Here is a 15,552-nt window from a genome sequence, read left to right as displayed (position 1 = left end):
TCTGCAATCTGCACTCTGCTCCAATCCAACCTTTCTCCTTCAACTACCACCCCCTGTCTGACTGAAGCAGGGGTTTATATCCCATGACTGGAGTCAGGTGCTCTAACTGGAGTCAGGTGCTCTAAGTGGAGTCAGGTGCTCTAGTTAATCTAAAGCAAACCTTCCTCCCTTGGCAGGGAATAAGGCCCCCTGCTAACACTCTTATGCTGCCCTCTGGCCATGCTGTATCACAGTCCCAAACATTTCCACCTCCTTTTTTGGATAACTTTGGAAATCAGGGGCTGTTGAACTCTGATGAATTTCATAAATTAATTCCATTTAATAGCAAGTATTTTCCTAAGGTATTTGCTTTGGAAGACACTAGATACTTGTCTGTACCTTTGATAAATTTCCCGCTTTCACACCCATGTATTAAAATGGAAATAACATCTGAGTGGAAGATTTGTACTTTGGATTAAGTTGTAGATTTTCGATGATGAAACCTTAAACTGATGAATGCAGCTGCCACCTTGCCAATTTGTGATATTATTTCCTTTGGGGCATCCCTATTGACTTACACATTACCCAAGGTATGTGAACAGACTCACCTCTTGTATTTGTTTGCCTTCTAAAGTAATGATTGTGTTGGGAGTTAAATGTATTTATTCATACTGATTATTAACCCTGTCTTTTTTGCAATGCTGGACAGTCTTTTGGTCTTTGCTTGCATGTTGGTTGAACTGTAACTTGGAAGAGCTATGTTGTCAGCAAAATATAGCTCTTTTAGTATACTGTTGTTGACATGTGATACCTGTGTTGTAACCATCTGCACCTCTGCTCATAACGAAGTCAATGGCAGTGCCAAACAGCACAAGTAAAAGCATGCATTGTTGTTTGACATCAGTGTCTATGTTGGAGCATTCACTCAAGCCTGAGTTTACTTTAAATGTCCGTGCTGCACTTTGATATACAGCCTTGATGATGTTGATTATTTTTGTCAGCATACTGTAACACTTCAAGATGTTCCAGTGTGAATCACAGTGAAGGCTGTCAAATGCTTTCTTGAAATCTAAGACATTTGATTAATGGTTTTTGCCATTCAATGCTATCTTCAATCCTTGCTCTTAAGGTGAAAAATCTGGTCGACATGCGATCGTCTGGGTCAAAATCCAAACTTGCTCCCCCTTAGCTGTGTTTCAACCACTTCCTTTATTCTGCTTAAGGTGGGAAGACTTTGCCTCTCACTAAAAGGAGTGTAATGCCCTGCTGGTTGTTGCAGTCGCTTAAGTCACCTTTCTTTGGTATTTTGACAATAAAACCATTTTTCTATTGTTCTGGAGACTTTTCTTTCCCTTACTTTGTAGAAGAGTGCAGAGATTATTATCAGTGGTCTCATCATCACAAGCTTTCAGCATTTCCTCAGTGACTAGGTCTTCATTTGCAGCTTTCCCAGGTTTAAACTTTTTCACTTCTTTGTTTGTGATGTAAGATGTTACAATGCTTAATTCTGGGAGTATAATTGCTTTGTCAAAATCAATAGTTTCTTGTGGTGTTTGGTCTGTTAACACCTGTACAATGTGCTCCTCCCATCCTTCTCTTTGTTCTTTCTGTTGTGAAGATCTTTCCTTGTTCATCCTTGACAGGCCCTCTCACTGGTGTAAACTTACATCTAGGACTTCATTGAGCTGATAACTCATCTCTTACTCTCATTTTTTTTAGCAGCTGTTTCAATTTCTTTGGCAATATGAGCCATGTATTTCGTTTCGTCTCTTCTTCTGTTGCTTTGTACTGCTTTGTCTTTTGTGTTATACAGATTTTTTTTTGGCAGCTTCTTTTTCTAGAGATGCTTCTGAGGTGTTGATGTTTGCTTTGACTTGTTTCCTTTCTTTCCAACAGTTCCAAGTGTCTTCACTTATCCAGACTTCAACTTTGCATGTCTGGAAACCATCTAGTTATTGCAGCATCTATAATACTGTCAAGCAGAAAAAAACATGACATATCACTGCTGATTTTTATAACAGATATAAATTTTGTAGCACCTGAAATCTATTCTTCAATTCAATTTGAAATTGCAGCCGTAATGTCTTGTCTATTAGCCTTTTACTATCAATTTTCTTAATGCTTTTAGGGGGATTTTCTTAAATTTGATGTTTAGTCTTGCCACACATAAATTGTGGTTACTTCTAACATTGGCTCCTCTGAAGTTCTGGAAGGATTATCTAAATTCATTCCAATACATAGATGGCCAGTCTTGTTCTTTGTGACTTCATCTGGGGAATTTCAAGATACTTTATGGATATCTTTGGGGGGAATTGTGGTCCACTAATTATGAGCCCTGATACTAGGTATAATTCTACCAGTCTTTCATGGTTCTGATTTTGGGAACCCAGGCCATGCTTGCCCATTGCTTTCTTCATTCTGTTATTGTCATCCATAGCCTTGGCACTAAAATCCCCCATTACTAAGCAGATGTCATGCATGGGAATATTGTCAAGCAGAGTGTGCAGACAACTGATCTCTTCATCCTAGTTGTCTATTGGTCCTCAGGCTATATAACTGTCATTTTCACACATCATGTTTGAAATCTAGCTTGGGGCAATTACCTGTTAATTGGCTCCTAGGCTATGAGTGATTTTTCTGCTTTGGAAGTTGTAATTAATGCTACTCCCCTGAGTGGTAACCATCTTGCCTCTTGGAATATATTATGGCTTTCTTTGCCTTTTTATATTGCTTTTTCTCAGCTCCTGGCCATCAAGAGTAGCAAACTCAATATCTAGATAATATTTGTCTATTTCTTTCATCACCTGTGTGGTTTTTGTTGTTGTAGCCATTGTTCTCATATTCCAGAAACCTATTTTCATAGTTTGTTTTAATTTTAGCAGAAAGCTTCTCAAAGTTTTGGCTTCATGAGGGCTTTCCTCAAGACTCATCATGTCTTCCAAGATAAAGTCCATTACTGTGGCATGCCATTTGCCAGCAGAGCTGCCTTGTGTTATTGTTATTTGACTTTTTTATATGAGGGTAGGTTATTGGCTATTGCTCAAATCCCAACCTGGAGGACCAGTGGACTACTTTTTACCTGGTCCCTACCCTTTGACCTTTCTGGTGTCTTTGGCTCAGCCGGGGAAGGAAACTCCAGTAGTGAGGACTGTAAATGTTAATAACTTTAATAAGAAACTATGGCTAACATTTTAAAACCCGGATCCCTAAAGCTAGCCACTTGAATCGATACTGAGGCACCTAAATTAAAGTAGCCAGATTTTGAAAGGTACTGAGCACTCACAGCGCCCAGTGAGTTTTTAGAATTAAATAAGAACAATAAGTGAGATAATGCAAAATCTGAAAGAGAGAAGCAAAGTGACATATGGCTACATAAATTTCAAGACACAGAAAGACATCTTTGAATTAAGTTTAATACACGCAGTTGAAAATGCAAAATGACTCATCACTTTATTTAATTTATTCATTTATTGCATTGTTTAATTGATGGCCTAAAACCAAGGACAGAGATTTTAAATTAAATAAAAGAAAATAAATTTAATAAATAATCGTAACTTCATTGTGTACTGTGAAGCTGCCACCACATAATGAAATAAGCAGGATACCCAATAGGCTGCTGCTTTTATTAAACATAATATTAATTGAATATCCACCTGTTTGGCATTTACATACCCCCAAATACAGTTCCAATTCTATGACAGAGAGTAGCATGATCTAAAATGATGCAATATTAATGTGAGAGCTGTTTAACAGGGATTTAGTCAACCACCTGAAATCCCCCAATCAGCTTCTTCTCCTCTGCTCCCACGATCCTACACCCATGGAAGGATAAGGTTCACATAAGGAGTTCCGTAAATCTTTATGAGAGTGACGTCCATCCATATGTGTAACATACAACATTCTATGGCTAATTCCTGCCATGACCTGGGCTTGGGATAAGATAGGACAATCCAATGCACCAAAGTTGCAAAGAATCCTGGCAACCTGAGAAGACCCTAGGCGTAGCCGAATGTTTCTATGGCTCACAGATAACTGTAGATAATCAGATTTCTACAGTATTATAGTCTTTAATAAATGGATTACAGTACAAAAAGGGCAGCTAACAGTTTGTTCTTGAAAGGCTGTTACAAGTGGGCACACCCACAATGTTTATGATGAGCGTCAATCAAAATCAGGAAATATCTATGAGTCTGGTCATGCCCCTGACAGCTGGCTCTTCTGCCTGGCGTTACAACACTGCCAATAGGCAGCCTAGCACTATTGTTTAGTGCACAGCTAAAAGTGAGGTAATGTAAAAGATGCTCATGATTTTTTAACTGAATTGAATAGTTTAGCACACACACAAATACCAGAGAAAAATTTAAGTAAGCTTTAATGAGGCTGCTACAGTGTCACAGAGCACTCCAGAGTAAATACATGTTTGTATTTTACCAGGTCAGTATCACCTGGCTTTGGTCTTACAAAAATATGCTGTACTGATTGTAAATGTGTCTTGACACTTGAAAATGAAATCTGAAGTAAGCTAAAAAATAAAGTACAAAATGTAGGGCTGCTAAAAATCTCTGAAAATTCCATCCTTGCTGGGTGCACTCACTGCTCCTACTGCTGACCAGACCATGCAGCCCCATGGAGTTACTGAGCATGATCCTGACCAGGGCTATGGGATTTTCCTTTTAAAGGCTGCTTCTAGGCTAGGGTGGGGCAAGCACTGCAACTGAGAACACAGAGCCTGTCCCGCCTGTGCTCCTAACAATTTCTCTGTTGGTACCATGTAAAGGAGGAAGCTGTCTGAGTCAAATACACAGGGGACAAAGCCCAGACTGGGGGAAAGGAAAGGAGTAAATTGGGACAAGGAGTCTGGTGAGATTGTGATTGGTGGTGGAGAAAGAAACTGGGGCTAGGACTAGGTAGCAAGGAGACTGGGATTGGGAGCTGGTGTGTGAGAGGAGAGGCTTGGAGTAGGGGGCTGGAACTGGCTGTCTGTACACAATACAATTCAGTCTTTAATTACATGATCACATTGAACAATGAGAAGAAAACAAAATACCGAACAGCTGCTCATTATGAGAGCACCATCCATCCTGTGCACTGAATGAAGCAGGGGGCCTCAGGCAAAAATAATATGTGATCATATAATTAAGGACTATCATAATGCATACTGAATAAAGGCTGCACATTCTGGCATTTCCTAACTTTTCAATGCTTGACTTTGCAATTTAATAATGTTTTTTAACTTAGGGTATGGGTGTGTTTATATATGTGTCTATGTGTGACTGTCTATATAGAGAGAGACAGAAAGACGTAAGTCACTCTCATAACACTTTTATTGAAGTTGCAGCATTGTACACTAAGGCAAAGATTTTCCAAGGATTTGTTCACAGTTGGTCAAATTTTCGAAAAGTTTAGTTCCAACAGTGGCTGTAAAAACTAAATACATATGCCACTCCATTCATTTGTGTGCACAAAACCCACATTTGTGCATGCAAGTCAAGTACTTGTGTAGATAAACAGGTAATTACATGAACAATCTGCAAGAGTACTAGAGACGTGCCATAATTTGACTCAGCTCTGTGACTCAAAAATACCAAGGTACAGCAGCAGTGCTTACATCATTATCTGCATTAAAGCTGAGATTTTCAAAGTAGCATAAAGGAAAGTCATTGAGAATTGGGCATTGCACCCTGAGGTTCCTTCGAAGATCCCAGTTTAAACAAAACAACAGTGCTCAGCCCCCGATCACAGCAGAGACCAGTTCCCTTGTCACCCAATTCTAACGGAGTTCCCTCAGTTTCAGGTAACAAAACCAGCCTCTTTTTTCAGGGGGATAGAATTAAAACATTTCTTTGTCTTTTTACAGTAAAGAATATAGCACCTGCTAATCAGACAGAAATAAGCTAAAAATTTATCCTTGAGTTTGATTAAGTCCATAAATAAAAACAAGACATTTCTCTTTCTGGCCCTGGACTTCACATACTTTATTTTCTCCAAGTGCAGTTAGAGGAGGTTCTCTCATTTCCCAGTGGAAAAACGCTGGCCTACCACTTCCTCCTCTCCCCTCTCTACCTCTCAAACACCAGCTGGAGAACCCTTCCCTATTCAGACAGTTTCTCAGAAGCGTCTTCCCCTTTCCTCATCCAGACATTTGACTGAGTGGGTGTGATATCCCTGTCATACGGGCATAAAAGGCTCAAGTGTGGTCTATACCTTTTAAAGATTTGGCCCCTTGTACCTGCCGGGATGCTGAGAACACAAAGTGCGAATCCTGCCCTTAACACTTACAACCAATTCACATATCAGCTTCTCTTGGCTTAGGCTACACTCATCCCATCTGTTTAAAAATACATGCCTGCCGGAAGGTTTGGTGCTCACAGAGTGGTGCCAAGTGAAGTGAACATTCATGCAGATATATGCAGCTTGAATACGAGAGCCATTTCCTCATTAGTAAGTTCCGCCTCTGTTATAGCGCCACATCATTACAATAGATCAGACCTGTTCATTCAAGGTAAGCATGCAAGGAGCTACATTGCCATGGAAGTGGGATGGGGTCAGGGGAGCTTCACAGGCAGGTGGATATCTGCAGGTCTTGGGAGTTAAACAGGGTAAATCATACCCCATCGAGGGAACAAATCCTGTGGAAATGCCCTGGGAAAACCTCACAGCGCGTTTCTCTCTCTCTCAGGAGGATACTCTGGCCCTAAAATTCTAATTAGCGACAGAAGTCAGAAACAAAGGATTCCAAACAAGAAATAATTAAACAAATACAGTTGAAAAATCCCAGAACACATTATAATTTAATATCTCATTATCTACTAGGCATATAGAACATAACATTAATTTCCCTACTCTGCATCAAACCCAATTCATATTCCACAGAGACTACACATCCGTATCTCATCCAGCTTGAGAGGAAATCGTCTTGTGAATCAGAAGAATGTATGACAGAACAGTCTATACTTTGGTAATGGTCAGTTTGAATGTTCACATCAGTCCAGCTTCCAGTTGGACTTCCAGAACTTTCTCATACACACTTCACTGCATCAGAAATCATTTTATGGTTATTAAACAATCATTGCACATGCCCTTATGACTGGTACATAATACTACAGAGAAAATTAAGGGGAAGGTTTGAATAAATAATTCAAACCTAGAAGTTCTTATTTTACATCTAGATTTGCAGGCTGTCTTTGTATGCAGAGCTTGGCTCAGTTCTGAAAAATACCGATATTGGAGGGGGCATTTGAATTTTAGATTTGAATCCTGATTTTATAACGTTCCTTGAAATCTAGATCCAGATCCAAATGGTGCAGCTTCTCAATCTGAAAGTCAATAAAATATAGGTGGAGAGTTAAGGTGTAAGAAGCCAATTGCTAGAGACCTGAATTCTGGCATGCAAACTATTGCTCCATAACCCCACCCAGCTGTCTCAAATGGAAAATGAAGGTTTTCCACTTACTTCTCAGGCTTGTCTGGCATATTTTGCTTCTCTGCTTTGCATTTATCTGATTGCTTGAGCCAGGTACTATGGAGAGACTACTGACATCACCACTGAAAGCAGTAGTCTGGCAGAGCTCTGAAGCAGTAAGTTAAAACTCATACAATGAGGCTACAGTCAGCTCCTGGAGATGTTGGATTTTTTTATTCCTCTCAACTGGTACAAAAGAGAGGGGTGGGAATCCACAGCTGGAAAGGACAGGGGAAAGCTCTGTTCTAGACCTGCCATTTAAAACTAACTCCTTCTCCTTCAGTAGCGCTGGGGTAGGAGTCATTCAAAGTAGCTTTGAAGCAAGAGAAGATACACTTGAAAAATGAACAGCCAAGCTAAAATAAAAAATGGAGTTAAAACCCAGATATATATGTGCCTGAAGTCCTTGTTAACTAAGCACCAGAGGCTTTTAGCAAATAAATAAGTTTTAAATTATCCTTTTAAAATATTTATAGTCTAAATCATCTGGCTCCTCCTGATTTAGGCCAAATTCAGCGAAACACTTAAACACGAGCAATCTCATCCTAAACAGCCATACTCTTAAATTCATGGGACTAATTGTATCTGAAATGCCACTGAATTATGTATTCTGTGATGACTTCAGAACACTAGAAGTGCCAGAGGATTTCACACAAGGAACAGAATATTTTTTAAAGGTTAGTAAGAACGGATTTTTGTTTTGCTCATTGAATGCCAGCCACAGCCTAGCTAGTGGAGACATTGAGGATACGTTTATCTAATTAGCTGAATTTTTATTTTAACTTTTCAGTTCACCTTGAATTGAAGAGAATTTAATTAATCTTTACTCAGAGAGGCAATCTTGGGAATTTTCTTCTCATCAGTTCACATTTTCAAGCTATTACAGCTCCGGTGGACAATCTCCATCTAGAAATGATGCCTTATTCTAATTTTAATTTTCCTCTCTTGCAGCAAAAAACTGATGTGTCGCATTATTGCTAAACAAAGTTCTGAGCTTTCAAAATAAGAATTGTAATTTAAACTTCGTCTGCACCTGGGATTTGTTTATTTACCTCCCATAAATTGAAATAGTTGCCTGTCAATGGCTCTAGTCATCAGCTAAAGATACAGAAAAGATAAAGATCTCCAAATATGCATACAAAAACACTGCACATGCACCCCCGCACATGGGAGTAATGTAAGTATTACAAATATATCCTGATTATACCATACCTTCACGTATTATCAATGTGTTTTATACATTAGATTAAACTGCCTGTAGAAACCAACCAGTAGTATCTACCAACCAAAACATTGTTCACAATAACTCCATATTTTACTATCGTCTAATCTCTGCTCACCCCTCCCCAAATATCCAGGGAGGAAACAGCTGGGCTTTTCAGACTGACCAGAAATTGGTAAATTAGGCTGACAGGCCCTGATTCAGAAATCCATACCTTTTAGGCAAATGACTTAAGCACATGATTAACTTGGACTCATGCTTAAAGCTAATCACGTGTTTAACTGCTGTATTGAATAGGGATGGATTTAACTATGTGCATAACTGCATTGCTAAACTGTCATCACTGACAACTCAGACACTATAATCTTCCCTGCAGTCCCCAAAATGGAAGATTCAGCAAAGGCTGCTAAGCCCAGTGTCAAGAGATGGCTTCTTGAGGAGAAATCTCACCAAAAACTCCTTAAGAATATTTGACACCTACCATAACCACCGTTGGCCTTAGCCACCCAAGACAGATATTAAAGGGGCTCACCTGCCCCTGGTGGTAAATGCTGTGACAGTGAAGCACTAGAGTTAGTCTGAAATATAACATTAACACATTTCTAATGTAATGTAGATGCCACAAGAGTAATAATAGCACTATCATATTAGAATATCTGAATGTAATACACATTTTGCTAATATTAACTACTCAAACCTATCAAAGTAGTAATTTTCTGAACTATAAAACAATTAAAATTGATATAGATTTCATCATTCTTTAGAGTTAGGTATTAATTTACTAATATTACTTTTTTTGATGACATGGATGTATACAAATTTTTAAAAAATCATTAACTACATTTGTCTCTCTCACACACAAATATTGTGGTACAAAAACCAGTCACCTTTTCAGAATATCATCAATTTCTCTGCAAAGTATTATAGGAAAATGTGACAGTGGATAATTTCTAGACTAGTTTACCAATCACAGGAATTGATGAATGCTTTCAAGTCACTTCATTCTGGTGACAGTGTAAAACCTGAATGTCTGATATAGACTCTGAATACTCCCCAGATCACAGGAGTAGGTAGCTAGTGAATTAAGCTCCCCAGGCATTTGTTTTCCTTTTTGACCATTGCTTCACACTGAGCTATCCACAATGATGTCCAGATCTATTTCCTAGGTGGTTACAGTTAATGCAGGACCCAGCAATATGCTAGCAGTCCAAATGATTACTTCCACTGTCCATTACTTGGCATTTGTCAACACTGAATTTCAACTGCCATTATGCTGTTCATTCATCTAGCCACGTTAGGCCTGGTCTACACTGGGGAGAAGGGTGGGATCAATGTAAGATACGCAACTTCAGCCCTGAGAATAGCGTAGCTGAACTCGACGTATCTTAGATCGACTTAGATTGATTTACTTCGCATCCTTCAGGTGCGGGATTGACGGCCGCTGCTCCCTCATCAACTCTGCTTCCGCCTCTCGCCCTGGTGGAGCTCCGGAGTCAACGGGGAGCAAGTTCAGGGATCGATTTATCGCATCTAGATGAGACATGATACATCAATCCTCAATAGATCGATCACTACCTGGCAATCCGGTGGGTAGTGTAGACATACCCTTAGGTCCCTTTTGAAATTCTTCATAGTTTCGTCTAATTTAAATAATTTTGTGTCGTTTTCAAATTTTGTCCCTGGACTGTTCAGGTCAATATTACAGAACCACTGTTCATCTGCCCTGTTGAAAGTTGAACATTAATTTCTAATTCACTTATAATCTGTGAATGCATAGTTTCCTCTTTTGGAGGACTTTCTCAAAGGATTTGAAAGTCCAGATTGTTATCCTTTATCTACTATTTTGCTGATACACTCAAAGAATTCTAATAGATTAGAGAGCCACAATTTTCTTTTCCATAAGCCATACTAGTTAGTCTTTATTGTAACCTCATGAACCTTGCAATTTAAACTTTGTTTTTTCCTTCCTGTTTTTCTGTTTGCATGCATATTGAGAGTCTATTATAGAATTATATAAGTAGCTTCCATGATGGGTCTAAGATCCGCAACTTGTGAAGTTAGTCTTTTTGATTAGCTCCCTGTCTTTTAATCTCCATTTCTAATTTTAATGTCAAAGTGCTAGTTTCAGGTACAATTCCCCCCAAAGATATTGAATGTAATTATATTGTGGTCACTGTCACTTTGTAGTTCAACTATAGATACTGCTTGAACCAACTCCTGAATATTAGTTTGTGTGATCTAGGACAAGATTTTCCAGGCAGTTTGGAGTTGTTTAAGGTGTTGAAACATTGCTTCTCTAAATTTTGTCCTATTGTGACACTTGACCAGTTTCTGTGAGGATATTTGAAGCTTCCCATTATTACTTAAAAAAAAAAAATTAGCTGCCTCTTTGATCTCTCTCACCATTGTGCACACAATATCCTTTTCCTCACGAGGAAGTCAGTAGTGCAACCCACTAAGACAGTCTATTTATACTCTTATGACATGAGATTTATGTCTATACAGATTCTACTGTATGTTCCTCCACATTAGCAGATTAGATTTTATGAAGCAGGGAATCAAACACAATGCAATTTTTAAAAGACTATATTCACTGAATGTTTTAAACCATAATTTTGAATTGCAATCACAAATAAATATATAGTATCTGGTTCATACCTGATACAATTCCCCTGAAGTCAATAGAGTTACACCAGAATTACTGTACTGGTGTATAACTAGCCTTTTACATGTTTCGGAGCTGGACTGAACTCTCCTCCTTGCTCTAGTGTCTTTGGGGGGAAAAAAAGCATAAATCAAAAGTCAATCTCCTATTTTAATCAAATTGCCATGACTATCTGGTAAGGATCTGAAGGAAGGATATTATATAGCTCACACAACAGAAGTATTTCAGAATTAAGCTGACAGTACGAGCAAAATGTAGTAATTAATAAAAGCAAATGAAATTACATAGTGGTAATCAGGGAATGGCTCAGGAAAGGGCACAAAAATTACAAGAACCAGCTGACTACTATGGACTGTTTCACCTAAAATAATCTGTGTCCTTTGTGCTGCAAAAATGTATGGATCTGTACTACCAACACAGCTCAATTATTGGTTTACAATTTGGCCAGACTGGGAGCCTTTTGATGAGGAGGATGCAAGTTGCTTATTTTCTGTGCTATGGGAGAGGTGAACAGAGACAGAGATTTGGTGATACATTATTCTCAGCTTGCTATCTGGGAAGTGAAGCATAGCCTGCCATTGTTACAAGAGATCTATATTAACATAGGACTTAATAATGCTTTATGGTCAAATTCTAACCTAATTTTCCTGTGGAGTGCTAAGAAGCCCGGTAGTCTGGATCAGCTTCATACTTATGGAGGTGAAGTGAAATCCTCAGCTGGTATAGACAACCCACTTCCCCCTAATGTATTCCATGCAGATTTTTTATCTCCTTCTTCTGAGCATCAGAGATGGTCACAGCTGGAGAAGGGACACAGCATGGGGTGGACAAGGGCTCTAAAGTGGCTCTGAGAATTCTCTCTCTCAGGTGCCTGGCTGGCTGGTCCTTGCTCACATGCTCAGTGTCTAACTGATCACTATACATGGAGTTGGGAAGGAATTTGCCCCCCATTCAGACTGGCAGTGAGTTTAGGGTTTTTTCATCTTCCTCTGTAGCATGTGGGTGAGAGTCATTTGTCAGGAGTATGAGAGTCTCTCTCATTTAATAATTTCCCTGCCATTGCTTGAACCTCGAGCACTAATGCATCTTGTTCACTCCTATTCTGTAGCACATAATTATCTAGTCTCTTTGGGTCTCATTTACTTTGGTCTAATTTTGATTGTTGGGTTTAGTGTGCGGGTGCTGGGTGATGTTGGTGGCCTGTGATACACAGGAGGTCAGACTAGATGATCTGGTGATCCCTTCTGGCCCTAAACTCTATGACACCACAACTCTAGTAGTGGCAGAGCTGCCATTTTGTCCAATGAGCCTCTTTCTCAGAGGTGTGGTCCATAATAATCTCCCTCTAATCCCCTCTTCTCCTCTCCGATCCCTGGTATATGTGACATCAAGGATGCTGGTTGAATGACATCACGAATGAAAGGGCCTTACCTGATGCATCAAAATGGGGGAGCGATTTTTTTGTTTCTGAGTAACAGCAGAGAGAATTGTTGTGAATCACCTTACAAGCATATAAACAAAGAGGGAGGTATGCCTTCACGATCTGCACAACATGGAATTTCACAGACCCAAATCAGCACAATACACTTCAAGTGTCATGCCATGCCCTAACAAATAAAGAATCTTACATGTCCAGCATAAAAAATGAGGTGATCACAGATATCAGAGTGATGGCTGAGCACTACAGAAAAACTTATGTATACCAAATCAAAATAAACCATGATATGCAAATCCATACCTTCCAGCGGCAAAAGAAGATTTCAGACTTAAAATCTCGAGAAATGTGTTAGAATGTTACAAACGTGTTGGTTTTTCTAATCTTCTCTAAGGTAGTTAACTTACAATTTGACAAAATAAGCAGTGTATTTTAAAGGAGCCCTTGAACATGATCAGACTGCTTTAAATAATTGTTTTTCACTGTACATTTTAACTGACTTTTAATTTCTTCATTTTGTAGAGAGAGAATTTAAGATGACTAGGGTAGAAGAAACTAAATGCAAATACACCAAGATCAGTAGGCCTCAAAACTGATGATCCTCAAGAGTTGTTTCATAATTAATGCCTTATTCCTAACTAATCATTCTTACAATGAGAAAAGTATAAGTGAATTGCAGATCCATGAGTTACTGTTAGATAAAATAAATCAATAAAAAATAAAATAAATAAATGCCATGATTGAGAGTGTGTTGATAATGATTTGTTTTCAGCAATTCCCACATTGGGTAGTTGCTTTAAAGTTTGCCAAACCCCGACAACATCCTCTTGAGTTAAGTACATTCTGAGGTCTAATCAAGCACACCTTAATGTAAACATTGATTACTTAAAACACTTTGATTAGTAGTAGTTATGTCAACCATTATCATTAACAACAGGACATTTATCATCTCCAGTAGTTAACCTTACTAAAATATTTCTCATTCTATGTATATAGTAATACCACAAATAAAGATCTAAAGGTAAATGATGGAATGTGGTAAATGTCCATTTTGTAATGGCACAGAAGTTTTCTTTGAGCCAAAATCAAGTTGCTATGATTGACGGGTGAGCTTTTCCAGTCTGTTAATGATCAGATGGTGTTTAGGGCCCAAGACAAAGCCAATGGCCCTTACCCCAGCTGGTCATTATTTGCCAGGAGCTGTGCAGCATGAAGATCATACTGCTATAAAAAATATAAACATTTAAAGAAAAACTGTATTTATTAGGACCACGATTTCATAGGAACAGCAGCAACGGATCTGTACAACCCTCTTCCCTAAACCTCAGACTGAATTGAAACTTTATTGTGATAATGACATTTTTGGTTTTGTTATTTATATTATGGTAGTGTACTGAGAGCCCCAGATGAGCTCGGGGCCCCGCTGTGATAGGTGCTGTAGAAACTGATGGGGCAGGACCTGTGTCTTACTAAGAACTTACATTCTAAAGAGACAAGCCAAAGGTGAGGGAGGGGAGAGAAGGAGAAGCAGACATGGAGAGACAAAGTGTCTTGGCCAAAGGCATACAGCAGGACCAGGAACAGAATCCATATCTCCCGTCTTCCAATCCAGTGGCCTGTCATGCGACAATACTTCCTCTCATCTGGTTAATCTCTGACTTCTACCACTGCATTGGTAGGACTCCCCTCCCCTCCCACTGTTCTCCCCCATCTTCTTGCATGGACTTAAGCCTTGCCTGGCAAGTGACACACTCTGATGCATTTCTTCTTTAGTGATGACTAGGAAGCTTGTTCACCTGCCTGGCGTTTCTGTGGCAACTAGCTCATCTTCTCCCCAGCCTCCCTGATTGTAAAGATTATTTTTCCAATAGCCTATGTGTACTTTGAGTTTATTTGGGTGAATGTTTAATGGGATCACCACCTTTCAAAATTCCAAATGCAGCTCTCTTCTGGATAGGTAGCAACCTGCCTGCTTCCCTCTAATGGACCCTAGAACCATTTTGCTAGCACTTATACTCTGGGTTGCAGCAGATTTATATGAGCTTGTGAGAAAATGTGTTCTCATGCAAAACAAGCCTAAGGTGTGAGATCTACATTTTCAAGAGGGACTGGTAACCTTAGGGGTCTCAAGGTTTGGCTTACCAGCTGCTGACATATTAAAGGGGCTTCATTTTCATAAAGTGTTGAGCACACACCCTCTAAAGTTCAGGCCCTTTTAAAGTGTTTCAAGTAGGTAATTCAAAAAATTTACTTGACGTATGCAATCTGGTCAAGCCAAGCCTCGCGTTCTTATGAACAATGTTTAAAGCACAATGATCTCCAGGAAGTTGAGTCATTTTGCAGCCCTCAACTGTGCACGTCATAGTTTGTGGCTGCCCACACTGACATAGTGGACTCTCTCTAAAATGCCACCAAAATTCTGCTGCAGGACAAATTCCATGTCTGGTACGAAACTAGCTGAGAAGGATCCATTGCCTTCATAGTACATCAAACCCTGGGTTGATGTTGAGTGGAGTCGGAGACAAGATATTTTTCACTTTCTCTGTGGACCGTGAAGCTTCCCATGCATCCCCTACTGTAAATCCCGCACCCAGTAAATTTATCCACAGCAGATGCCTTGAGGGCAAACGATCATGTGGTGGATTAAACAAGCCTTTAGTTAATGGTAGATGTGGCTTTGCAACGCTTTCCTCTCTGCCAACACTGGGTGGAATAATATTGCAGAGAACCAGAAACCATGATGGAAGTAGATTTTAAGTGTGCCTGAAATAATACACGTGGGGGAATTA

General features: G+C 39.3%; 1 protein-coding gene across 4 annotated transcripts in view; it reads right to left on the bottom strand.

The window, feature by feature from the left end:
* The window catches only part of RBMS3 (RNA binding motif single stranded interacting protein 3), a 1,007,942-nt gene that overhangs the window by 875,300 nt on the left and 117,090 nt on the right, over positions 1-15,552 (bottom strand). The gene's annotated exons all lie outside the window — the stretch shown is intronic.

This window comes from Chelonoidis abingdonii, chromosome 2, assembly GCF_003597395.2.
Source record: "Chelonoidis abingdonii isolate Lonesome George chromosome 2, CheloAbing_2.0, whole genome shotgun sequence".
Lineage (NCBI taxonomy): Eukaryota > Metazoa > Chordata > Testudines > Testudinidae > Chelonoidis > Chelonoidis abingdonii.
This window is presented reverse-complemented; position numbering and strand designations above follow the sequence as displayed.